General features: G+C 42.5%; 1 protein-coding gene and 1 long non-coding RNA gene across 7 annotated transcripts in view; one reads left to right on the top strand and one right to left on the bottom strand.

Annotated features, from left to right (window-relative positions):
- Positions 1–27,780, top strand: part of LOC149453630 (3',5'-cyclic-AMP phosphodiesterase 4D) — a 1,049,085-nt gene that overhangs the window by 561,045 nt on the left and 460,260 nt on the right. The gene's annotated exons all lie outside the window — the stretch shown is intronic.
- The window catches only part of LOC149453631 (uncharacterized), a 144,977-nt gene continuing 124,713 nt past the window's right edge, over positions 7,517–27,780 (bottom strand). For all 4 annotated transcript variants that reach the window (XR_016314417.1, XR_016314419.1, XR_016314418.1 and 1 more), the window contains one exon: positions 7,517–7,825. This is a non-coding gene — a long non-coding RNA (uncharacterized LOC149453631). The remainder of the gene's footprint in view (positions 7,826–27,780) is intronic.

Genomic DNA, 27,780 nt, shown 5'->3' on the forward strand with positions numbered 1-27,780 from the left:
ATGGGAAATTGTTGAGCTACAAAACTCATTGTGTATGGGGCTTTAGTCCTTATTGGACAGAGGTCATGAAAATTTCCCAAAAATTCATCATTTCAGATTATCAAGTCTTTGTCTTAGTACATTCCTTCAACCATCTCTGCCAAAAGAGAACAAAATCTATCCTCCACCACCTAAATGCTGCATTCTGCTTAAATGGAAAGAAAGATCTCTCAGCCTATCAATAGTCATGGCTCTGCAGGGTGAAAAACATCAGACATATGGAGTATCTCACTCACTCTTCCAAAAGAAATACGATATGTACTGAACTATATGGTTCTACTGGATTAACTTCACAATCATGGATGAGCGTAAAGACCTAATTCATGGAGACCCTTGATTCTGTCATTGCCTCCTGGTCCCCACCTTGACCTCTTTCTCCCCGCTTCTTTTTCTCACCTTCTACCTGCCCCTTTCTCGCACTTACTTTTCCTGTGTAGTTCTTTCCCTCCGCTACCACTTCCTTGATTACCCCTTGTCCACCCTCTAGATAAAATACAAGATATTACAGTCAGGGTTAGCAATTTTATTGTTAACAAGACTTACATCTATCTGGTCTGTTGTACAAATGTGTTATATACAGTATACACCTCTTTGCTTTGTTCCTCTGTTTTTACTCTACCTTTTATAAATAAAGGAATCTACAAAAAAAAAGCCAGTGCTGGTACATTGAATGCTAACCTGTATCTGTGTGATTTAACTTGCATTTAATCCAGTTCATGCTGTTTTGTGTGCAAGTTCTCTGATCTTGTCCTGACAACCTTTATTTCAAACACCAGCTTTTTTGTTGCTCTCCTGTCTCTGTGTGGCCACCTCTGACAACCATCTTCATGCCTGTTTTCTCTTCTCAAGGGTGTCTATTTAGTCCTTATGTATCACTGATTCATTTTATATGTACAGATCTGCATCATAGATTGTTTCAAGACTCAGAGCTCATGGGGCATGCTAGTGGCTATCTAGCTAGCTATTTTTAGGCTGATGCCTATCTTCTCCACACTAAATGATTTCATTTTGGCTTCCAACTCTAAGAACAAGCCTAATAATCATTTAATAGGAAAGGTTCCCCTATACCAAAGCAAAACACGTGGCTCTTCCTCAAATTATCATCCTTGCAGTGGCCAATGCCTTACTCCAGTAGGCTTCCAACATGCTCCTGTTCTCCCTGACTCTCTAGTTTGGTCCGGAACTGTATGAGATGAGATCAGAGTGTGAGTGTTGGATGAAGTGCTTTAGAAAAGAGGCTTATGGGGACAAGTCACCCAGCATGCTGGAAGTCTGTTGGAGTAAGGAATGAGCAGGTTTTGGCTGAACAAAAGTGGGAAAAAGAGAGTATGTGTCTTTGGGAAGGTTGGGGCCTAAGTCCCTTCAAAAAGTGTGATTCTTCACAAAACTAAAGTTGAAGGCGTATCTGGCAGCCTCCAGCAAGAAGAAACAGGAAGAATGCTGGAGGCATTTTACAGCATACACTAATTTTGGTTCCATAATTATTAATGTGGAAATGTAAGCTCTCTGCTAAAGAACATGATTTTTTTTTATCAGGTTGTTATGGGTAAAGTTCTGCTTTAATTTTTTTCACTGTTTTCATCCTTTTTTTTTGTAATATGTGTTTAGAAAGCTTTGAGTCACTTCGTACAATAAATGGACAATGAATACTTGGCAACATTGGAATTCTACAATATGTGTATTACCATGAGAAGCAGACAACAGCAAATGTGTGGCAACAGTGACATTTTGTAATAACTACATTAAAAGCAGTAGAATTGCACAAATGAAAACATGACAGAAACAGAAAGTTATTTACAGTAAACAGACTGGAAAATACATAAAACTAATTACATTAAAACATGGAACTATCAACAATGATGAACAAATATATAGATATCTGTTATGATAGGGAATAAGAGGACTGCCAAGTATTTATTGTGGTCAAACTTTTTTTTTTTTGTGCCTCTAAGAACAAAAGAATGTGTGTATGGGAGATTAGAGTAAATTCAACATTCAATTTCCGGTCATTATACTAGAAATTAACATTTGTATCCTAAATGCAATAACGGGAATGTTGTATATTTTGCTTGATGTTCTGCAAATGTTAAGAACCTTTAGAATGATGGTATATTAGATTCGTAGGTTGTCCTTTACAGCCAGCCTAGAATGAGAGTTTTTGCTGTAATTATTAAAAACTGCAATCATTAATGTTCATTTAGTGTGCATTGAGTTTTCTTTCCAGCACAAGCTGTTAGTAAAATTGGAAAGAAGTGGCTTATCTCACTAGGGACAGTCATTTTATTTTTCGGTACTTAATAGAGTAATAAAAGTGTTTGCCCACCCAGATTATCAGAAAAAAATTTCCCTTTTCATTGTCCTTAAAATCCTGTACAATATAGAGAACAAAGAGGTGGACCCTGCACTGATATTAACAGGAGATTGTGAAACAGTTGCAGAGTCAAATAGCTATTAGTAATGCTTATTTGATTGCTAGTCTTAATATTTGCTTTTTGTAGAACATTTGTTAGTCAAGATAATTACAATAAATAGGGAGAGACAAAATCTCTCTAAAGCATCATATATAGTACGACAGCTGTTCTGCTGTTCTGGGCTCGATAAGCAAATGGTCATGTATTGCACAGACAGGAGATCTATTGAATGACAAGAGTGTATCCTATTTATGCTGTGATTGTTATCTCACCTTCATTGATAGAACATTGAAAGGATCTGAATTCTGGAAGCTGTTCCCAGGGAGAGAGCAAATGACTAGTTGTCACTATTTCCAGTGGTCTCCATGCAGCTGATCTTTCCCTATTACTGACTTACCGTGTCGTGTTCTGTACTCTCTCTGTATGTGGGTGGCCATCTCACTAGAGGCAGGGCTCTGTCAGAATGTCTAGCAAGGAGAACAGTGAACAGCACAGCAGCAACATCCCAAAATCATCCCCAAAAATCACTCCAAATCTCCTGAGACTAGTAGTCAGAGGCAGTGGTGCCTTAGATTTACTCTGCAGATATACAGTGATGAGGCTGTAGGCATGAGTGCTATTTTTCAGGAAGATTTCAAGACAAAAGGAATGTTTTTTAGAGTACTACTTTTTTAACACTTGGTGCTCCTTAAAATATAGCAGACCGTCACTTTTAGAGTTCCGTTCCACTTAAAGTGGAGTTCCACCTGAAAAAAAAAGTCAGCAGCTACAAAAACTGTAGCTGCTGACTTTTAAAATACAGAGACTTATCTGTCCCTCGGTCCAGCTGGTTTCACCGGCCATCTTCTCTCCCTGGCATCGGCATCTTCAGTGTGGGCACCCGGCTGTGACAGCTTGCGGCTTCACAGCCGGGTGCCCGCTGCGCATGCGTGAGAAGCGCTACACTTTGTGAATGGCCCCGTAGTCTTCTGGGACCTGTCACGTGTCTCAAAAGACTATGGGGAGGGAGGGGGAGGCACAACTTTCACTTTCAATCGCCTAGGCAATCTCAGCGCAAGTGAGAGCGGGTTCCTGTCAAATTCGGGTAACCGCACCCCAAAGGTGCCAATCCTTAATGGGGAGTGGGGGACAAAGGCTTAAAGCGGAACTTCCCTTTTTGAGTGGAGCTCCTCTTTAAAAGAAAGGTATGGGTTTGGGGGGGAAAAATACCTAGGTGGATGCAGCACTGATCCGATGCTGCATCTGTCCTTTGCTGGCTTCACTGAGAACTGAGAGATCAAACACCAACAACAGCAGTTCTCCTCTCTACTCTGAGCATGAGAGCTATGACTGTCAGTCTCCAGCTCTCTGCTCCTTCAGCGCTCATTGAAGAACCGCGGATGTGGAGAGGGCTGGTTCAGGCTCTCAGCAGAATGATGACAGGCTGAACCACCTGCCAGTCAGGCTTATGATCGGGATCTTTTCATAGCCTGAACCGGATATGTAACGTCAGCCGGCATCTGGCTTTAGCCTGCTGTCGGCTGAAAATGGGTCACAGGAGTGCAGAACTAACTGCACTCCTGTGATCAATAGGAGAAGTAGGGCCAAAAAAAATGTTGGCTCTACTTCTCCTTTACAGTACAGCCAAAACATTTTTTGGGAAATTCTTTCTAACTTTCTGTTGTATCTATAGGACAGGAAGTAAAGATAAATTTGCCTTATGGAACACAGACAGCAACTAATGTAACAAGGGTTTTCACCATTCCAAAACTAAAAAAGGGTTTAAGCATTAGAGTCACTCCAGTGCCTAACCAGGACACTTTTAAAGGAAAACTGTATTGTATTTTCAGTAAGTACCTATTTTCAGTTATTACTTTGCAGTCTATATGTAAGTTTTTTTTTTACTGGACTTTCAGGTTATGTAGTTTTTTCTGAATCAACGTCTTATGACTGTCTGTATATTAGGTAGGTGCGTTAAGCAGAGGTAAGAATTGATTTAATTGTTCTCCACCAGCCTGAAGACACCATACTGATTTATTTGGTCTGATGGAGGGTAAAGGATAAGTGCATTTTTAGCAAATGTATTCTTTTCTGATCTCTCTTCCCAAAAAGTTAAGTATACATTTTATTTACCTAATACCCCATATCATGAATAGAGATCATGACGTTTATGTGCTGCTAAAAACCTTTTGGCCCCAGGGTACAATCACAGCTGATTGGCCCTTTCATGTTGGGGATTGGGGGGTTCCTGTGGACTAAAGAGAAGTGAACCCAAAAAAGTGTTTTAAAGGCACCACAGTGAATGGTAAACTGGTAAATGATGGGTGTTGTCTTATGAACAGTAAGGGGTTTATTTAGTAAACCTGGAGAGTGCAAAGTCAGGCTCACTTCTGCATAGAAACCAATCAGCTTCCAGTTTTCATTGCCAAAGCTTAATTGAACAAGCTGAGGTTAGAAGCTGATTGGTTTCTATGCAAAAGTGAGCCTGACTTTGCACTCTCCAGGTTTACTAAATAAACCCCTCAGTGTCTTACTGTTAAAGTTACTGTAAAGCTAATTTTTTTTCTAAATAACACATATAATATTTACCTGCTGTGTGCAGTAGTATTGCACAGAGCAGCCCCGATCCTCCTCTTCTGGGGTCCCCCACCACTGCTCTGGGCTCCTTCTCTTTTCTGTGTGCCACCATAGGAAGCCACTTACTTTGGTAGCACACGTGTGGGCTCAATCCCTAGCCATGCTCTGTGTGTCCATTGACACACACAGTGCAGCTCGACCCCACCCCGCTTCCTTGTCACTGGATTTGATTTATTTGATTACCAGCACCAGGAATAAATGGCTCCTGCTGCTCTCACAGAGTCCAGTGAGGAGGGAGAGAGCAGCGCCATTGCCTTCAAGCACATCACTGGTTCAGGATTGCTCTAAGGTAAGTATTTGGGGCAGCACAGTGGCTAAATGGTTAGCACTTCCGCCTGGCAGTAGTAGGGTCATTGGTTTGAATCCCAGCCACAGCACCTCCTGCCTGGAGTTTGCATGTTCTTCCTGTGCCTGCGTGGGTTTCCTCCGGGTACTCCGGTTTCTTCCCACACTCCAAAGACATGCTGGTAGATTAATTGGATCCTGTCTAAAATTGGCCCTTGTATATGAATGTGAGTTAGGGACCTTACAGTAGAGTGTACACCCCTTGCGGGTTAGGGACTGATGTGAATGTACAATATATATGTAAAGCACTGTGTAAATTGACGGTGCTATATAAGTACCTGAAATAAATAATAATAAATAAATATTTGGGGGGGAGGTTTAGGGGGAAGGGGTGGACCTGACAATAGAGGTGTTTTTAAACCTTAATGCAGAGAATACATTAACGTAAAAAACCTTCAGCCTTTACAACCACTTTAAGTTATTTATCAGAGAGCTGCAGTGACAGTTGGCTGCAGGCAGGACCACTGCTCTCTATGTAAGAACAGTGATCTCTCAGTCACAGCCCGACTTGCCTGAGTGACAGTTAGAGCTGTCCAATAAGCAGGGAGTGTGAGCTTTGCTGATTGCGGTACTCTAGCAGTCACTCCTATAGGGTGGGTCAGACTGTGTCCAGATAATCAGCTTTAGTCCGACACATTTACTTACATGGAACACCCTCTCAACAGTAATACAAAATGACCATACACTGTAGTTCTGATGCGTATTCAGCCTAGAATGAGGCTTTTCAGCCTATTAATGCCAGAATTCATCTGTAAGAGCAAACGTAGCCTAGGGGACATTTCCTCTAATCAGGTGGGTGAGATGCTTTCCAGATAGTAGTTCCTCATGGATGTGTCATGGCAGTATGATATCACAGAACAGAAAACACTGCAGTTGGAATTGGTTGTCTGTGAGTACAGTTGATTAAATGCCATCTCAATGTGAAAGCGACACATTGCCACACACAGGCCTAGTTGTGACAAAATTGAATTTTTCTTAGCCGTTATTTATAGATAGAATACAGGTCATCATGACCCATATACAGTAAGTCTAGGACCAGAGAAGAAGGATGAACCCATCAGACATCTGCTCAGTCCACTCAGTTTAATAAATATAAATAAGAATGGATGCAATAATGTAGAATCCTGAAACAGTCTGTTAGATTGAGGAAAATTAAATGGCTTATTTATTTCAGGTACTTATATAGGACCGCCAATTTACATAGCGCTTTTACATATATATTGTACATTCACATCAGTCCCTAACCCTCAAGGGGCATACAATCTAAGGTCCCTAACTCACATTCATACATATACATACTAGGGCCAATTTAAACAGGAGCCAATTAACCTACCAGCATATCTTTGGAGTGTGGGAGGAAACCCACACAGGCACAGGGAGAACATGCAAACACCAGGCAGGTGGTGTCATGGTTGGGATTTGAACCGGCGACCCTAGTACTGCCAGGCAGAAGTAATAACCACTTAACCACTGTGCTTATAAGGCACAGCTCACACTGATGCTGTAAGGGAGTCGCAGTGAATTCTGTGCATTTATCGCACCGCATCAGAATTGCACGCCATTCATGATAACTGCTGCGGGTGTTAATATTAAGTTACTGACACCCCCAAAATGGTTCTCAAAGCACAGTGTGATTCGCTAAATCGGATCGCATGGATGTGAACATCCATGCGATCCGATTCCAGTGCAGAAAAAAAGGGTCCTGCACCTTTCTTTTGGATACATTGTGCGATTTGCGCCATACAAAGTGAATGGCTCAAATTGCACTGTAAAAGAATCACATGCGATTTGAACAGGAATGTGGTAAGGGGTGAGCCTGATTTTGCACTCTCCAGCTTTAGTAAATAAACCCATGTGTTTGATGTGGGATTGATCCAGAATTGTACTTCCAGTCCAAAGTTTACTAAAATAACTTGAATGGTTTCTTGTAAGAAATCATAGCAAGCTATTGAGGCAATTTTAATACATTACACTTTCATTAAATAACATTTCAATACATTGTGTTTAGTTAATTGAGATCCTTATTTTAAACTACTATATCCTAATAGGCCAAAGTCCTTCCTTAAAGCAGAACTACACTGCATCTGAGCACCACAAACCAAAAACACTATTTAATTCATTTTTAATATCAAAAGCAAACTCTCCCATCCATCCATGTGTCCATGCTTTATTTTTGCTGAGAAATCACCTTGAAGAACACCCCCAGGCATTTCTGGTCATGGCCATCTTGAGTAAGGGCAGATGATTGAGTAAGGGCAGATGATTCATGTAACATTTTCTTTCTTGAAACCATTTATCCTTAGCTTAGGCATGCAGGCAGGAGGGTATGCTTAGCTGAGAACCCCCCCCCTCCACTCCCGAAGACTTCTGGGATGTATGACATCATTTGCCCAGACCTGGAAAGCAGGAAGTAACTGAAAAAAAGTAAAACAAAAACAAGTAAATATGGTATACAGTACTTTCCTATCTACTGTATCTAGTAATGCTAGCATAAGGAATAAAAATGTTGATTGATAGAGTTAAGGTCTACTTTAACCACTTGTCGACCGCAGATAGCCGAATGATGGCTTCTCTGCGGCCAGCCAGTTCTGGGAGGGCGTCATATGCCCAGCAGTGCCACCCACCTGTGCCCATCAGTGCTGCCCATCGGTGCCACCCATCTGTGCCCAGCAGTACTGCCCACAAGTGCCCAGCAGTGCCACCCACCTGTGCCCATCGCTGTCACCCACCTGTGCTCATCAGTGCCACCCACCTGTGCCCAGCAGTGCCACCCATCAGTGCCACCCAGCAGTGTGCCAGTCAGTACCACCCATCAGGGCTGCCTATCGGTGCCCATCAGTGCCACCTACGAGTGCCCAACATTGTTGCATATCAGTGCCAACTCATCAATGCCACCTATCAGTGCTTCCTATCAGTGCTGCCTTTTAGTGCTGCCTATCAGTGCCGCTTATCAGTGCCCATCATTGTTGTATATCAGTGCCAGCTCATCAGTGCCACCTCATCAGTGCCACCTATCAGTGCCCATCATTGTTGCATATCAGTGCCGCCTATCAGTTTTTGCTCTTTGTTTGTTTATAGTGCAACAAATAAAACACCCAGTGGTGAGTACATACCACCAAAAGAAAGCTCTATTTGTGTGAAATAATTATAAAAATTTCATATGAGTACAATGGTGCATGACCGTGCAATTGTCATTCAAAGTGCGACAGCGCTGAAAGTTGAAAATTGGCCTGGGCAGGAAGAGGGTATAAGTGCCCGGTAGGCAAGTGGTTACGCTATAAATAAAGGCAAAACTTTTTTTGTAGTTTTAGAGAGTTAGAACCCTGATCAGGTTTTTATTGTTTCTGTGTCACCATTGGAGAGATTCACTCTATTTGAGACTGCACAGAGTTGATTTACGTTGATTTACTAAAGGGAAATAGGCTTTGCACTTTGCAGGTGCAGTTGCACTAATTTTCCCCATTGCTTAGTTAATGTGGTGAATTCCATCAACCAATTATGTGCAGGCAACAATACTGTTTTTTTTTTATTTTCCTTTCATCTGATTGGGTATTATTTACAAGGTGAAGCCTTGCCACATTTACTAAGCTATGGGGAAAATAAGTGAAAATACAGCTGCAAGGTGCATAGTCTATTTGCCTTTAGTAAATCAACCTCAAAGTGTAGGAAAAGCCCCGATTTTAGGTTTTCTCAGAACATGAATAGAAAGGAAATCTTCTAATGGAGACACCTGTTCCCGTGACAGCTGTCTAAGGCTACGTTCACACTAGTGTTGTGTGCAGGCGGCAGAGAGGCGTTTGGGAAGCGTTTTTACCGCTTCCCAAACGCCTCGGATAATTAAGCACATTGCAGCACATGGTGCTGTTCTAACGGGAGCATTAGCGTCGCGGCAAAACGGACGCCTCTGATTGAGTCAGGAGGCGTTGAAGCCTCCTATTCTAGTCTATGGTGCCGGTTGCGGGGCGTTTGCGGAGCGGTAACACCATTTAACCTCCCTGGCGGTATTCCCGAGTGTAGCTCGGGGTAACATTTCAGTACCAAAAGCGGTAACCCCGAGCTACACTCGGGAATACCATGCGGCGCTGCTCCGGCATGTGTTCTTCACTTACCTTACCCTGCGCTCCCACGATGTGTCCCCTGCAGTGTCCCAGGCCATCTCCTCCGGCCGATGCCGGCATCCGGCTTCTGTCTCCTGTCCCTGTGACGTCGGGACGTATGGGCGCCGCCGCCGGCGGCGGGAAATTTAAAAATTTTAAAAAATGTCTTTTTTTTTTTTTTTCATTTTACACAGTAAAACATTGCTGTTTCAACCTATTTCACATACATATTGTCCCTAGTGCTTTGTCCTGCGCCCTGCCTGTATTTTGTCTGTTCTTTCTGCCTGGAAACTGAGAAATGTCCATGGCGTCCAAAAAGTGTCCCTTTAGGTCAAAAGCGGTTTAGATCAGCTAGAGAACAGCGATAGTAAATCAGAACCACTTGCAGAATTGAGTGATAATGATTCGTGGGGGAAATTCGTCATCAGAAACTGAAAACGATTTTGCGACTGAGCTCAGCAATGTGCGAACTTGGCGATCTATTTCACATTTCAGTGTTTTTGGTTTGATTATATTATTGAATTAAATTTTTTATTATTTTTATATTATTTTTATGATTATTTATTAAATTATAATTTATGATTTTGTGTTTCAAATTTTATCATACCCGGGATGTTTACTAGACTCTTGTTCGGATAGATTTCAGTGAGTTTTTCCTAAAAATTACAGCCTACAATAAAAAAAATACATATTTCCATGCAAAAAAATGGTACCGCTTTCAGTACCAAAAATCTGAAATAATCATACCGCCAGGGAGGTTAAACTTCATTATAGGCACTTGTTGGGCGTTTTTAACGCTCGGCAAACTCCTAGCAACCGCCGCTAAACCGCGCATTCAACGGCGTTTGCGGAGCATTTGCCAAGCGTTAAAAAACACTCCACAAACACCGGACCAACGCTTGCCAAACGCTATAGGGGCATTTGGCAAGCGTTGGTAAAACAGTCAAGTGTGAAAGAGCCCTAAGAGGTGATGTTCCTCTCTTTAGAAGAACTTCCATTTCTGTTGTGCCTATATGGCATGTAGTTAAGGAGAACCTCTTGAATGGAACACAGAAAGAACATGACAGGGGTTTTAATCAGCCCTACTAAATATTAAATGAAAAAAAAAGTCTTGGTTTAAGACATACTTTAATTCTGCTTTTTTTCCCCCAAAAAAGTAGTCAGGCTCATTTTTAGTATCTATTATATAGATGTGCATCTATGTGCTGTAGTATGCTATTGTCTACAGAGTTCTGAAAGACATATTTATGTAGTCTCAGACTTTTAACCAATATGCATTTCTATAGAATAGTATTCACAGGTATTATAATAGCATTAACCACTCGGTCTCTATGGTATCTATTGGGTTTTTTACCTTAAGAGCAAACTATAAGAACTCCTGTTTATGGGTACTGATGGGAGATGATCTCATGTCTGTAGATTTAGAAACATATCCCATTGGCTACTGTTCCTCCCTGAGATCAGCAATGCCAGTTCTACCTGTACTTCTCATTTTTCTCAACTGTATGTTCATATAAACAAGGTTAGCAGCCTTAAAATGAATGGAGCACCCTGCAGCGTTAGATGTCCTGCCTTTATAGCGGTTAGATCATGACTGCCCTCTCTAGTGTCTGCCACCCTTTAGTGTCTGTGGAAGGCATTAGGCTGCAGATTCATTTAGACAGGTTGCTCCTAATCGGATGTCATTTCTTGATTTTATTTTGTCTAGTGTTTGTAACTTTTAACCTTCATTTTTTTTCATGTGCTGTATTATATAATGTGTCGCTGTGTTATGAATAAAGGATAATAATACCTTGCTATATTCTCCTAGTAAACTCAGTAGACACGATGGGTGTAACTCATGAAGCTACGGCAGTGTTTCCCAGCCTTTTTTCAGTCAAGGCACACTTTAAATTCTGCACAATCTTGAGGCACCCCATTCTAAAATGTAAAAACTAAACCAAAAAGGTTTACATAATGCAGCAACATCCACACATGCAGGACACCCAGCCTTAAAGGTGATTTATTCTTAAAAAAGCACATTGGTACTGACCAGTATTCCAGTGTTTCTCTTCTCCCTCAGTTTCTCTCTCTCGCTAAGTTAATGTGACCCCAGTGCTGACGGAGAGGGGTAGGGGAAAGGCAAAAAAAGGATGCTGTGCAGGTGTCTGATGTCCTTATCAACTGATGACATCATTGGTTGTTGGGATGCTGGCGGATAGAAGGTTGTAAGGGTGCACAATGAATACCTGTGGCTTTTTGTAACTAAAAGGCAGGCTTGATCCACCCTTTGGCTTTATATACAATTTTTAGGAATGTTTTAGGCATTTTGCCAAGGCACCCCTGAAGAAACCTGAAGGCACCCCAGAGTGCCTGGGCACCCTGGTTGAAAAAGGCTGAGCTATGGTATCTAATAATTCAGGATGAAAGTAAATTTTTAGGCATCATCAACTGTGATAATAACCCTTGATTGTTCAAGGAAAGAAAAAAAAATATTAGTTTTTATGAGACTACCATGCAAAAAAAAACAAAAACGGACGATCATTCATCCAATATTCTCATAGTGTGTACAGGGCTTTAGGCTTGATTTAGCTTTGTTTTCACCTGGTGATCCTGAAAGTAATCCAGTAGTAGTTTTCTCTACTATTTAGTTAGGCCTTCTTGGGAAATGTATTTATTTTTTTAAAAAAGGGCGCTGAACCCCGGTGATCTTTTATCTCTTTCATGTTGGTCAGGTAGATCTCCACCTCTCAAAGGTTACCTACCTTTTCTCTAGATGTGCTTAAACAAAGCATTCACTCATGTATTAATGAATACCTAGCTGCATTAATTTGTGTATTTTATAGCTTCCTGCAGTTTTGCTTTAATGCATAAGGCCCCATGTGAGAAGACATGGATTATTTGTTACAGTGCTGAGGCATTTTGATGTGTAGCATTTAATCATTCACTTTTCTCTGCCCAAATCCATTAGCTTGATATTTGGATATTACTTAGTGCTAATTTAATTTTTCTTAATGTTATTTGCTGGTTGCAGACAACATCCCTGTGGCACTATCATCTATCAACAAACTAAGTTAATGCTGTGCTTGTGCAGCGCATCTTTCTGTATCAGCAAGGCCCGCACTCACAGATATGGTATCTCTTTCTCCCGGGTACACCAGTGACAGGGAGGCTTGTTTTTTAGGGAAAGGACCCTCTGTGCTCCCAGATGCCTCCTATTAATGCCCCATATTCATCTTTGGGAATATTTCCATTAACAGGAGCATTTTATTATGGTAAAAAAATTGTTTAAAAATTTAAATAAAAAAGTATGTAAAAAAGTGAAAAAAACACCAAATTGTATTTAATTTACAAATCGCCATGCCTTATAAATACTAAATACCCTGGACTGTCTACTTTCCAAAAAGGGGTAATTTAGGGGATATTTGTACTGTCCTGGCATTTTAGGGCCTCAAGAAATGAGATAGGCAGTCATTACATCCTGATTGATCAATTTTATTATATTAATATGTTTCATTATATACCATAATTTTCGTTCCATAAGATGAACTCCCCCCCCCCCCCAAAAAAATGGGGGAAAATGTCTGTGTGTCTTAGGGAGCGAATATGGAGCGGCCAACCCGGTATTCCCACCACCGCCGTGTTAGAATACCGGGCCAGTAGCTCTGCTCCACTGTGCAGAAGAATCTGCTCCTCGGTCCTGCTCCTTGGTCCTACCTGTTTCTCGGTCCAGCAGTGTCCGGCGCCGGCATCTTCAATGTGGGCACCCGGCTGTAACAGCTTGTGGCTTCACAGCCGGGTGCCCACTGCGCATGCACGAGAAGCGCTGCGCTTTGTGAATGACCACCTGTAGTCTTCTGGGACCTGTCACATGTCCCAAAAGACTACAGGGAGCAAGGGGGGAGGACAACTCTGCGGAAGTGGGAGCGGGTACCTGTCAGATTCGGGTGCCCGCCCCCCCCAAAGGTTTGCAAACTGTGGTCATCTCCTGTACTATGTCCGCAGTCTCTGGTTATCCCCTGTAGTACGTCTGCAGTCTCTGGTCATCTTCTGTACTATGTCCGCAGTCTCTGGTCTTCTCCTGTACTGTGTCCGCAGTCTCTGGTCATCTCCTGTACTATGTCCGCAGTCTCTGGTCATCCCCTGTAGTACGTCCGCAGTCTCTGGTTATCTCCTGTACTATGTCCGCAGTCTCTGGTCATCTTCTGTACTATGTCCGCAGTCTCTGGTCTTCTCCTGTACTGTGTCCGCAGTCTCTGGTCATCTTCTGTACTATGTCTGCAGTCTCTGGTCTTCTCCTGTACTATATCCGCAGTCACTGGTCATCTCCTGTACTATGTCCGCAGTCTCTGGTCATCTCCTGTACTATGTCCGCAGTCTCTGGTCATCTCCTGTACTATGTCCGCTGTCTCTGGTCATCTCCTGTACTATGTCTGCAGTCTCTGGTCATCTCCTGTACTATGTCCGCAGTCTCTGGTCATCTCCTGTACTATGTCCGCAGTCTCTGGTCATCTCTTGTACTATGTCCGCAGTCTCTGGTCATCTCCTGTACTGTGTCTGCAGTCTTTGGTCATCTCCTGTACTGTGTCTGCAGTTTCTGGTCATCTCCTGTAGTATGTCCGCAGTCACTGGTCATCTCCTGTACTATGTCTGCAGTCTCTGGTCATCTCCTGTACTATGTCCGCAGTCTCTGGTCATCTCCAGCACTATGTCCGCAGTCTCTGGTCATCTCCAGCACTATGTCCGCAGTCTCTGGTCATCTCCTGCACTATGTCCGCAGTCTCTGGTCATCTCCTGTACTATGTCCGCAGTCTCTGGTCATCTCTTGTACTATGTCTGCAGTCTCTGGTCATCTCCTGTACTATGTCCGCAGTCTCTGGTCATCTCCTGTACTATGTCCGCAGTCTCTGGTCATCTCTTGTACTATGTCCGCAGTCTCTGGTCATCTCCTGTACTCTGTCCGCAGTCTCTGGTCATCTCCTGTACTATGTCTGCAGTCTCTGGTCATCTCCTGTACTATGTCTGCAGTCTCTGGTCATCTCCTGTACTATGTCTGCTGTCTCTGGTCATCTCCTGTACTATGTCCGCAGTCTCTGGTCATCTTCTGTACTATGTCCGCAGTCTCTGGTCTTCTCCTGTACTGTGTCTGCAGTCTCTGGTCATCTTCTGTACTATGTCTGCAGTCTCTGGTCTTCTCCTGTACTGTGTCCGCAGTCTCTGGTCATCTTCTGTACTATGTCCGCAGTCTCTGGTCATCTCCTGTACTATGTCCGCAGTCTCTGGTCATCTCCTGTACTATGTCCGCAGTCTCTGGTCATCTCCTGTACTATGTCCGCAGTCTCTGGTCATCTCCAGCACTATGTCCGCAGTCTCTGGTCATCTCCAGCACTATGTCCGCAGTCTCTGGTCATCGCCTGCACTATGTCCGCAGTCTCTGGTCATCTCTTGTACTATGTCTGCAGTCTCTGGTCATCTCCTGTACTATATCCGCAGTCACTGGTCATCTCCTGTACTATGTCCGCAGTCTCTGGTCATCTCCTGTACTATGTCCGCAGTCTCTGGTCATCTCCTGTACTATGTCCGCTGTCTCTGGTCATCTCCTGTACTATGTCTGCAGTCTCTGGTCATCTCCTGTACTATGTCCGCAGTCTCTGGTCATCTCCTGTACTATGTCCGCAGTCTCTGGTCATCTCTTGTACTATGTCCGCAGTCTCTGGTCATCTCCTGTACTATGTCTGCAGTCTTTGGTCATCTCCTGTACTGTGTCTGCAGTTTCTGGTCATCTCCTGTAGTATGTCCGCAGTCACTGGTCATCTCCTGTACTATGTCTGCAGTTTCTGGTCATCTCCTGTAGTATGTCCGCAGTCTCTGGTCATCTCCTGTACTATGTCTGCAGTCTCTGGTCATCTCCTGTACTATGTCTGCAGTCTCTGGTCATCTCCTGTACTATGTCCGCAGTCTCTGGTCATCTCCAGCACTATGTCCGCAGTCTCTGGTCATCTCCAGCACTATGTCCGCAGTCTCTGGTCATCTCCTGTACTATGTCCGCAGTCTCTGGTCATCTCTTGTACTATGTCTGCAGTCTCTGGTCATCTCCTGTACTATGTCCGCAGTCTCTGGTCATCTCCTGTACTATGTCCGCAGTCTCTGGTCATCTCTTGTACTATGTCCGCAGTCTCTGGTCATCTCCTGTACTATGTCTGCAGTCTCTGGTCATCTCCTGTACTATGTCTGCAGTCTCTGGTCATCTCCTGTACTATGTCTGCTGTCTCTGGTCATCTCCTGTACTATGTCTGCAGTCTCTGGTCAATTCCTGTACTATGTCTGCAGTCCATTGGTTCAGAATATTTTTTCTTGTTTTCCTCCTCTAAAATCTAGGTGCATCTTATGGTTTAGGTGTGTCTTATGCAGCAAAAATACGATGTATATACAGTTGCAAGAAAAAGTATGTGAACCCCTTGGGATTACGTGGGGTTTTGCATGAATTGGGCATAAAATGTGCTCTGAACGTCATCTAAGTCACAACAATAGAAGAACACAGTCTGCTGAACATAATACTACACAAACATTAGATGTTGCCATGGTTTAATTGCACATAACATGTAAACATTCACAGTGCAAGGAGGAAAAAGTATGTGAGGCCCTAGCTTAATGACGTCTCCCAGAGCTAATTGGAGCCAGGAGTGAGCCAACCTTGACTCCAATCAGTGTGATGATATTGGATGTGTTGCTGACAGCTGTCCTGCCCTTAAAAAACACACACCTGTTTTGGGTTTACTGATTTCAAGAAGCACTGTCTGATGTGAACCATGCCTCGCAGAAAAGAGCTCTCAGAAGACCTACGATCAAGAATTGTTGACTTGCATGACACTGGAAAGGGTTACAAAAGTATCTCCAAAAGCCTTGATGTTCATGTGTCCACGGTAAAACAGACTGTCTACAAATGGAGAAAGTTTAGCACTGTTGCTACTCTCCCTAGGCGTGGTTGTCCTGTAAAAATGACTGCAAGAGCACAGCGCAGAATGCTGCATGAGGTAAAGAAGAATCCCAGAGTTTCAGCTAAAGACCTACAGAAATCTCTGGCACATGCTAAAATTTTTGTTGACACATCTACAATAAGGAAAACATTAAACAAGAGTGGAGTACATGGGAGGACACCACGGAGGAAGCCATTGCTGTCCAAAAAGAATATTGCAGCACGTTTGAAGTTTGCAGAAGAGCACCTGGATGTTCCACAGCACTACTGGCAAAATATACTGTGGACAGATGAAACCAAGATTGAGTTGTTTGGGAAGAACACACAACACTATGTGTGGAGAAAAAAAGGCACAGCACACCAACATCAAAACCTCATCCCCACTGTAAAACATGGCCGAGGGAGCATCATGGTTTGGGGCTGCTTTGCTGCCTCAGGGCCTGGACGGATTGTGTCATTGATGGGAAAATGAATTCCAGAGTTTATCAAGACATTTTGCAGGAAAACGTACGACCATCTGTCCGCCAACTGAAGCTCCGCAGAGGATGGGTGATGCAACAGGACAATGACCCAAAGCATACAAGTAATTCAACAAAACAATGGCTGTAACAGCACAGAATACGCCTTCTGGAGTGGCCCAGTCAGAGTCCTGACCTCAACCTGATTGAAATGCTGTGGCATGACCTTAAGAGAGCGATTCACACCAGACATCCCAAGAATATTGCTACACTGAAACAGTTTTGTGAAGAGGAGTGGTCCAAAATTACTCCAGATCGTTGTGCAGGTCTGATCTGCAACTACAGGAAACGTTTGGTTGAGGTTATTGCTGCCAAAGGAGGGTCAACCAGTTATTAAGTCCAAAGGTTCACATACTTTTTCCTCCCTGCACTGTGAATGTTTACATGTTATGTGCAATTAAACCATGGCAACATCTAATGTTTGTGTAGTATTATGTTCAGCAGACTGTGTTCTTCTATTGTTGTGACTTAGATGACGTTCAGAGCACATTTTATGCCCAATTCATGCAAAACTCCACGTAATCCCAAGGGGTTCACATACTTTTTCTTGCAACTGTATACCATTGTTTGTAAACTCTTGTAACTCTTGTAACTTTCACACAGACTAAATAATATTCACTGATTTGGGTTATTTTACCAAAGAAATGTAGCAGTATATATTTTGGCCTAAATTTATAAAGAAATATTATTTGTTTGCAAAATTTCATAACAGAATATGTGTGTTTTTTTTTTAATTTTGGTATTTTTCTTGTTTATTTATCTTTTTCGTTGAGTGCCTGTGCTCTCACCGAAACTGTCAAACTATCAAATGGCTGGTGTCATAACTGATCACATGTACAGCGCCCTGGCAACTGCAGATCAAACAGAGACCAAGGTGGCAGCTTCCTTGACTGTAAATGGATAGGAGGGTTTAGTTCTGCTTTAAATGACAATGACACTTTGATAGTCATAACTTGGGACAAAGGGATGGGTTCTGTTTGAAAAGGTACATGCAGTAACTCATTTGGTATATATACAGCGGGTAAAATAAGTATTGAACACATCACCATTTTTCTCTGTAAATATATTTCTAAAGGTTCTATTGACATGAAATTTTCACTACATGTTGGTAACAAACCATGCAATCCATACATATAAAGAAACCAAAACATATACGTTCAGAGATTAAGTTGTGTAATAAAATAGAATGGCACAGGGATTAAATATTGAACACGCTAACTGAAATGTATTTAATACTTGGCACAAAATCCTTTGTTGGTAATGACAACTTCAGGATGCTTTCTGTATGGAGAAACTAGTCGCATGCTTTGCTCAGGTGTGATTTTGGCTCTAGCAGCTATATTTTCTTTCTTCGAAACCGGTTCAGAGTTGCCTTGGCTTTGTGTTTGGGTACATTGTCTTGCTGACATGTCCAACCTCATTTCATCTTTATTTACCCTTCCTTCAATGACATGAAGTTTGCCAGTACTGTATGCTGAAAAACAGCCCCACACCATGATGACCCCCCTACAAACTTCACTGTTGGTATGGTGTTTTTGGGGTGATGTGCAGTGCCATTTGACCTCCAAACACGGTGTGCATTATGGCATCCAAAGAGTTCAATTCTGGTCTCATCTAACCAGACTATATTCTCCCAGTATTTCACAGGTTTTTCTAAATGTTCTGCAGCAAACTTTAAACGAGCTTCAACATGCTTTTTCTTCAGCAATGGAGTCTTGTGTGGTGAGTGTGCATACAGGCCATGGCGGTTGAGTGCATTACTTATTGTTTTCTTTGAAACAATTGTACCTGCTAATTTCAGGTCTTTTTGAAGCTCTCCACAAGCGGTACTTGGCTCTTAAACAACTCTTCTGATAAATTGTTCCACTCCTCTGTCAAAAATTTTGCAAGGAGCACCTGGTCTTGGCAGGTTTATAGTGAAATGATGTTGTTTCCATTTACAGATTATGGCCCCAACAGTGGTCACTGGAACATTCAGAAGTTTAGAAATCCTTCTGTATCCAATACCATCAGTATGTTTTGCAACAATAAGGTTGCAAAGGTCTTGCGAGAGCTCTTTGCTTTTACACATCATGAGATGTTTCTTGTGTGACACATTGGTAATGAAATTCTGAAGGACCCTCTGCACACTGGTATATACCCTTTCAAGCAAACTATGCAACAAATAGGGATATTTAGTTCACACATATTGCAATACATGTTTAAGCTGGCCAACTGCGTCAAAGTAATCCCTCTATGGCCAGTCCTACTCTGCCCTGCCTACACAAGTGCTACTGTGGACACAATGCTAGCATAGGGGAAAAGACACAATGGGGAGAGCTACAAGGTTCAGGTCTGGCTACTGACCCAACAATACAACAAACAAGAGATCCCTGTGCTCAAATCCATACAGCTAGTGCATGCATTTATCCATCAGGTGCTAAAGGGGTGTAACCACATTAACTCTAGAAATTCTGAAGGACCCTCTGCACACTGGTATATACCCTTTCAAGCAAACTATGCAACAAATAGGGATATTTGGTGTCCACAGTAGCACTTGTGTAGGCAGGGCAGAGTAGGACTGGCCATAGAGGGATTACTTTGACGCAGTTGGCCAGCTTAAACATGTATTGCAATATGTGTGAACCAAATATCCCTATTTGTTGCATAGTTTGCTTGAAAGGGTATATACCAGTGTGCAGAGGGTCCTTCAGAATTTCTAGAGTTAATGTGGTTACACCCCTTTAGCACCTGATGGATAAATGCATGCACTAGCTGTATGGATTTGAGCACAGGGATCTCTTGTTTGTTGACACATTGGTAATGAGACACTTTTTTGTAGGCCATCAGTTGAGTCTGAACCAGCTGCTATTAATTTGCACTAATAAGAGGCAGAATTGCTTTCTAATTACTGATAGATTTCAGCTGGTGTCTTGGCTTTCCATTCATTTTTGCACCTCCCCTTCTTTATGTGTTCAATACTTTTTCCCATATGTCATTACATTTTATTACACATAACTTTAGCACATCCCGATCGCCCTATAGCAAATATACTGCTACAGGGTGGCAGGGGTGCGCAAAATCACATATATACAGGTGAAACTCACAAAATTATAACATCATGCAAAAGTTCATTTATTTCAGTAATGAAGCTTAAAAAGTGAAACTAATATATGAGACAGACTCATTACATGCAAAGCAAGATGGTTCAAGCCGTGATTTGTCATAAGTGTAATGATTATGGCTTACAGCTCATGAAAACCACAAATCCACAATCTCAGAAAATGAGAATATTGTGAAAAGGTGCAATATTCTAGGCTCAAAGTGTCCCACTCTATTTAGCTAATTAAGCCATAACACCTGCAAAGGGTTCCTGAGCCTTTAAATGGTCTGTCAGTCTGGTTCAGTAGGAATCACAATCATGGGAAAGACTGCTGACCTGACAGTTGTGCAGAAAACCATCATTGACACCCTCCATAAGGAGGGAAAGCCTCAAAAGGTAATTGCAAAAGAAGTTGGATGTTCCCAAAGTGCTGTATCAAAGCACAATAATAGAAAGTTATGTGGAACGGAAAGGTTTGGAAGAAAAAGGCGCACAAGCAGCAGGGATGACCACAGCCTGGAGTGGATTGTCAGGAAAAGGCCATTCAAAAGTGTTGGGGACTTTCACAAGGAGTGGACTGAGGCTGGAGTCAGTGCATCAAGAGCCACCACACACAGACGGATCCTGGACATGGGCTTCAAATATTGTATTCCTCTTGTCAAGCCACTCCTGAACAACAACAAACGTCAGAAGCATCTTACTTGGGCTAAAGAAAAACAGACCTGGTCTGTTGCTCAGTGGTCCAAAGTCCTCTTTTCTGATGAGAGCAACTTTTGCATCTCATTTGGAAACCAAGGACCCAGAGTATGGAGGAAGAATGGAGAGGCGAACACTGCAAGATTCTTGAAGTCCAGTGTGAAGTTTCCACAGTCTGTGTTGATTTGGGGAGCCATGTCATCTGCTGGTGTTGGTCCACTGTGCTTCATTAAGTCCAGGGTCAATGTAGCCGTCTACCAGGAGATTTTGGAGCACTTTATGCTTCCTTCCGCAGACGAGCTTTATGGGGATGCTGACTTCATTTTCCAGCAGGACTTGGCACCTGCCCACACTGCCAAAAGCACCGAAACCTGGTTCAATGACCGTGGGATTACTGTGCTTGATTGGCCAGCAAACTCGCCTGACCTGAACCCCATAGAGAATCTATGGGGCATTGCCAAGAGAAAGATGAGAGACATGAGACCGAACAATGCAGAAGAGCTGAAGGCCGCTATTGAAGCATCCTGGTCTTCCATAACACCTCAGCAGTGCCACAGGCTGATAGCTTCCATGCCACGCCGCATTGAGGCAGTAATTGCTGCAAAAGGGGCCCAAACCAAGTACTGAGTACATATGCATGCTTATACTTTTCGGAGGTCCGATGTTGTTCTATGTACAATCCTTGTTTTATTGATTGCATGTAATATTCTAATTTTCTGAGATTGTGGATTTGGGGTTTTCATGAGCTGTAAGCCATAATCCTCACAATTATGACAAATCACAGCTTGAACTATCTTGCTTTGCATGTAATGAGTCTATCTCATATATTAGTTTCACCTTTTAAGTTGCATTACTGAAATAAATGAACTTTTGCACAATATTCTAATTTTTTCGAGTTTCACCTGTATATATACATGATGTTGTATTTCCTGGTAGCAGGCGAGCGCCCAACCCATGCCGCCATTCGCGGTCGCCTCTGTCAATTACCGGGTCCTGGTGATTACTGAGCATCTCCGATGAGGAGGAGGACTGCTTTGTTTACTAACAGTCCTCCTCCCTATTGGCTTGGGCACACTGCTCTGGATGGCAGTGAAGAACCAACACACCACCCCCCAGTAAAACACTCCCAGCACACAGTTAACCCTTTGCTCACCCCTCATGTTAACCCCTTCCTGCCCAGTGTCATTAGTACAGTGTCAGTGCTTTTTATTAGCACTGATCACTGTATTGGTGTCACTGAGGACGTCAGTGACACCAAGTCCATTCCCCCCAGTGTCAGAATGCCCGCCGCAGTCCTGCTATAAGTCGCTTATCGCCGCCATTACTAGTAAAAAAAAATTCCAGTATCTATACTGCCATTTTTAAATGCTATAACGTTCACGTAAACCAATTAATTTACACATATTGGGATTTTTTTTTAGCAAAGACATGTAGTAGAATACATTTTGGCCTAAATTTATGATGAAATTTGATTTTTAACATTTTTTACTGGATATGTTTAATAGCAAAAAGCCAAAAATATAGTGCAAAAAATAAAAAACACACAAGTGATCAAATACCATCAAAAGAATGTTCAATTCATGGGAAAAAAGGACATAAATATAATTTGGGTGCAGTGTTGCATGACTGCACAATTTTCAGTTAAAGTAACGCAGCTCCGTCACGCAAAAGATGGTCTGGTCAGGAAGGAAGGAGGGCAAGTGGTTAATTTCTGAATTTATTTATTTTGGTTTCTTTGTATGTATGGATTGCATGGGTTGCTACCGACATGTGGAGAAAATTTCATATCAGTAGCACCTTTAGAAATATATTTACCAAGAAATATGGTGTTAAATACTTATTTTACCTGCTGTGCATGTATGTACAGGGGTGTACTCACTTTTGTTGCCAGCGGTTTAGACATTAATGGCTGTGTGTTGAGTTATTTTGAGGGGACAAAAAATTTACATGTTTTACAAGCTGTACACTCACTACTTTACATTGTAGCAAAAGTGTCATTTCTTCAGTGTTGTCACATGAAAAGATAGAATAAAATATTAACGAAAATGTGAGGGGTGTACTCACTTCTGTGAGATACTGTATGTCTACTAGCTGAAACCCTTTAAAACATTATTTTTATTTCTGTGCACATTTTATTAAAAGCAGTTTAGTTATTATCCCAGTATGCAAAGGTTACCTGCTTGTTGTCAGTTGTGACATCCCAACTTCCTAAATTACCCAACTATATTCTTTCTGGTGTGGAAGGAAAATACTGTTTTAATGTAATGTACCCAATAACAACTTAAAGTACATAAACCCTAGACATCAGGTTCACATTACTTGTTTGTCTCTTAAAAGCTCATCTTCTTTAAGCTGTCAATTTGTAAACAAAAAATTGGTGTAACCTATATGTGTGTAATGCAGGGCTCAAAATTTCAAGTCCTGCGCTACTAGCCAGGCCTTAAGAGTTACTCGCCACCCAACCCCCACCCTGCCTCACCCCTAACTCTGCCCCTAAACAGGCCCTCCAAAACTATCTCATGAAACGACACTGTTAAATGTTCCCCACATTACAGCAGGGTCCCCAGAATCCCCCCACATTACATCAGAGTCCTTAGAGTGCCCCCCACATTACATCTGGGTCCTCAGTGTCCCCCCACATTACATCTGGGTCCTCAGTGTCCCCCTACAATACTTCAGGGTTCCCAGAGTTCCCCCACATTACATCAGGGTCCTTAGAGTTCCCCCCACATTACATCTGGGTCCCCAGAGTCCCCTCACATTACATCAGAGCCTCCCCACATTACATCAGAGTTCTTAGAGTCCCCCCACATTACATCTGGGTCTTCAGAGTCCCCCTACAATACATCAGGGTCCTTAGAGTCCCCCTACAATACATCAGGGTCCCCAGAGTCCCCCCACATTACATCAGAGTCCTTAGAGTCCCCCCCCACATTACATCTGGGTCCCCAGAGTCCCCCTACAATACATCAGGGTCCACAGGGCCCCCCCCACCCACATTACATCAGGGTCCTCATAATTTCCGTGCATTACATCAGGGTCCCCAACGTCCCCCGAAACACTCCATCAAACTTAGATAATGCACTGCATACAACCATAACCCACCATAATCTTTCACTCACCAAACCATAATTCCACCAAGCATATCCTACCTTCTATCCACTCCAGCAGAACCTCAAATGCCCCATACTCTACCACGCATAATAACCACATAATCCTGTCCACACCACCCATACATGTATGCTTACACACATACAGACACATGTACACACACACAAACACAAGTGCACACACACATACAGACACATGTACACACACATACAGACACATGTACACACACACAAACACAAGTGCACACACACATACAGACACATGTACACACATGTACACACACACAAACACAAGTGCACACACACATACAGACACATGTACACACACATACAGACACATGTACACACACACAAACACAAGTGCACACACACATACAGACACATGTACACACACATATAGACACATGTGCACACACACACACACACCATGAGGCAGTGATGAGCTGATTACAGTTACTATGGATTCCACAGGAAGACACTAAACCATGTTTGTCTTGTTAGACAGAAATAGGTGTATTGATTTCACACGACAGACAAATCCGTCACACAGGCTACTCTAAAACCAGGCACAAATATGATGTCACTGGTCACAATGGCCATAATACAATCCTCAGCTACTCAACATGACTGCAACACTGCTGCTTGTGAATGCTTATATACAGTATTTTCTGGCGTATAAGACTACTTTTTATACTTAAAAATATACCCCAAAAATGGGGGTTCGTCTTATACGCGGGGTATAAAATGTGAACCTTGAGTTGTTTGGGTCAAGCTGGCTGGATGTGTGGTAATACTGTACATACAGTATACCGTGCTGAGCCAAGCTGGCTCAAAGCAAATGTCCCTATAACAGATTAATCTGTCAGCCCGCTGGATGTGCAGTATATACAGTATACTGAGTATATATCACTGTGGTATGTACAGTATACTGCACTGAGCCAAGCGGTTTCAAAACGTACAGGTACGTCCCTACTGTAATCAGCCCGCTGGATGCGTGTATGTACGGTAGCTGCGGCTACATACAGTATACACTGGGCCAATCACAGCGAGTGATGTATTCTACTAATGAATACAAAGCCTGCTCGGATTGGCTGAGTCAGAGAGGTGGGCTGATGATGTCACAACCTCAGCCAATCCGAGCAGGCTTTGTATTCATTAGTAGAATACATCACTCGCCGTGATTGGCTCAGCGTATACTGTATGTAGCCTCAGCTACTGTACATACACACATCCAGCGGTCTGATTACCGTAGGGACGTGCCGGTACGTTTAGAAACAGCTTGGCTCAGTATACTGTATATACCGCACATCCAGCGGGCTGACAGATTAATCTGTCATAGGGACATTTGTTTTGAGCCAACTTGGCTCAGCGCGATATACTGTATGTACATTACTGTACATCCAGCGGGCTGTATATATACTGTATGTAGCCGAAGCTACCGTATTACCGCACATCCAGCGGTAATATATTTACTGTTTTTGTAGGTATATTTTGGAATATGGTACAGTATATTACATCTCATACCTGTAACATCTCCTTGACAGCCAGTGATGTATGTAAAACATACCGGCTACATACATGTTCCGTCTCAGCTTCTATTCACATGTGAGCATTCTGTGAAAAGTGCATGTTTCCGCGTATGTTCATGGAATGTGTGAAAAACACATGTTGCATTTGTGGTGCCATTCATTGTTAATGGCACCCAAAATGCAGAAAGACAAAAAAAAATTCTCACCGTCCAAAAAGCTACAGGAACTTCTTTGGCACGTTTTGTGCAAATGAGCTATCCTGTTAATGCAGCTTAAAAAAAACCGACTTGACGTGATGCTGTGTATGAACCTAGTCTCAGGCACATCTGCAGCACTTGGATGCTGGTCCTGCCTGGAAATGGCACCAGCAAGAGGGTATAATTTTCTTTTTAAGCTAAGAGACCCCTCCACCCCTCCACTAACACAGCTGAATGGTTTAGTGGAGGGGTGTTATAGTAGATGTCCCCAGTCTTCCGGGGTCAAGGATAGCTAGTCATCCTACCCACTTCCTATAAGCCCAGGCTATCATTGACCTTTTTTCTGGGGTGACATTATCGCACAGCACTCATGGCCAGGAGCTAAGTGTAGTTCAGTCCACAAGGAAGAACTACCCAACTTAGCCTCCATTCATTCTTCACATTTCCCCACGCCTGACTACGCAGAATCTCATTCTTTCTAATTGTAACTGTTCGCACTTGTACGCTTACCCCACAACATGCACCCTAAGTTAAAAAAAAAGTACATGAGGTTTCTTTTTTTAGCATATTCAGGCATTTTTGGTCACATAGACTTCAATGAAAATGCTCAGGGCTTGTCCCTTCCCCAGCCTCTGACCGGATGATGAAAGAGAGACAAAAGACAGATTAGCTCATTTCACTCTCCCTCTGCTCACCCTGCCTATCATCATGTTAGTCAGTTAGCACTGCAGAACAACTGACTGGCTCCTTGTGCTGCTTTACTCTCCCAGTCTAAGCTCTGCTGTAGAGGAGGTTTCAAGAACTTGACACTAAATTGAAACTATATCAGGCCATAGATGAGTCGAAATTTGAAATTTCTGTTGAGCAAAAAACAAAAATAGCTCATACGATTTGTACCATCAATTGTTTTGTTTTTCTAATAAAAATCTATCAAGTTGAATCAGGCACTTTCGATTACGGCACAAAAATTGCATGTTGCAGCTGGCGCTCTAATAATGAGAAAAATTAACAATTCCTAATTTTTGTTCGGTTTTCATATCATCTATGTCCTGCTTAAATGAAATTCAGGTACTTACACCACTTACATTCAAAACAATACATTTATTGATGTATTCAAATTAAAGAGCTGTATTGAACTGACCCTTTTATATTAATAAATAGAATAATTTTTGGAGCATCATTTTGGGATACAACTACAGTGACGTGTTCAAAGTTTTTGTTGTAGGATTAAAGGTCCATTCACAGGGGCATTAGTGTATTTTCTGCATGATGACGGGTTCTTACTGGCAGAGCTAGCAGAAGAGCTTGCAGAAAATATGCATTTACAAGTACTCATGTTTAGATGCATACAATTCTTCTTTCATTCAAATGAATGCCTGTGTACTTAGGCGTGTTTTCATTCAAATAAATGCATGTACCCTTAGGCGTGTTTATGTGCACAAATTTGCGCAGGTAGGCGCAGCTCTATGTATGGGCTCATTGATTACTATAGAGCTGCTTCTAGATGTGCACTGCACATAGTTTTTCTGCATCTAAATGCAACATTTGTGCTGCTTTTAGATGCGCACAAAACTATGCACAGTGCACATCTAAATGCAGTACTTTTCTGCCCATGTGAATGAACCCTTACAGTTTTGTATACCATTTATTATCACTGTTTAGCAAAAGCACCCAATTTTAAATTTGTATGTATTTAACGCAATACACTTTTATCAAGACATTTTGAGATGATATTGTGTTACTAATAAGGAGAATGACAGGCGCATGGTATAGCAGTCCATGTATGTGGTATAAAAGTTCCAAGTGGGCAGGGGTAGCCAGTAGGCACTAAGGACAAGCTGCGGAGGAGAGAAGCATGACTGCGGTAGAAGAAACAAAGGAACACAGCGCCTCTAAGTGTGTACTGCAATAATATTTAATAAGAAGATAAGTAGTAACTCACATCTTAGAGTTTAAAAACAGGCTCATGTGGTGGAGAGGTAAAACATCTGTAGCCAGATGTTAGGTGACTGTACCAGAAGGAGAAAGCCTAGGTCTGCCAGCAGATGGTGCTGTGTATGTATAGCATAGGTGGTGAAGCCTGGCAGAGTCTCCAAGATGTCCAAGGTCAGTCACGTTTGGCATCTGGCGTCATCAATGTGCGACGCCTTTCTGAGCATGCACGGGATGAGCAAAGCCCTGCTCG

This window comes from Staurois parvus, unplaced genomic scaffold (assembly GCF_062004578.1).
Source record: "Staurois parvus isolate SC_StPar_1 unplaced genomic scaffold, SC_StPar_1.0 ptg000445l, whole genome shotgun sequence".
In the NCBI taxonomy this organism is placed as follows: domain Eukaryota; kingdom Metazoa; phylum Chordata; class Amphibia; order Anura; family Ranidae; genus Staurois; species Staurois parvus.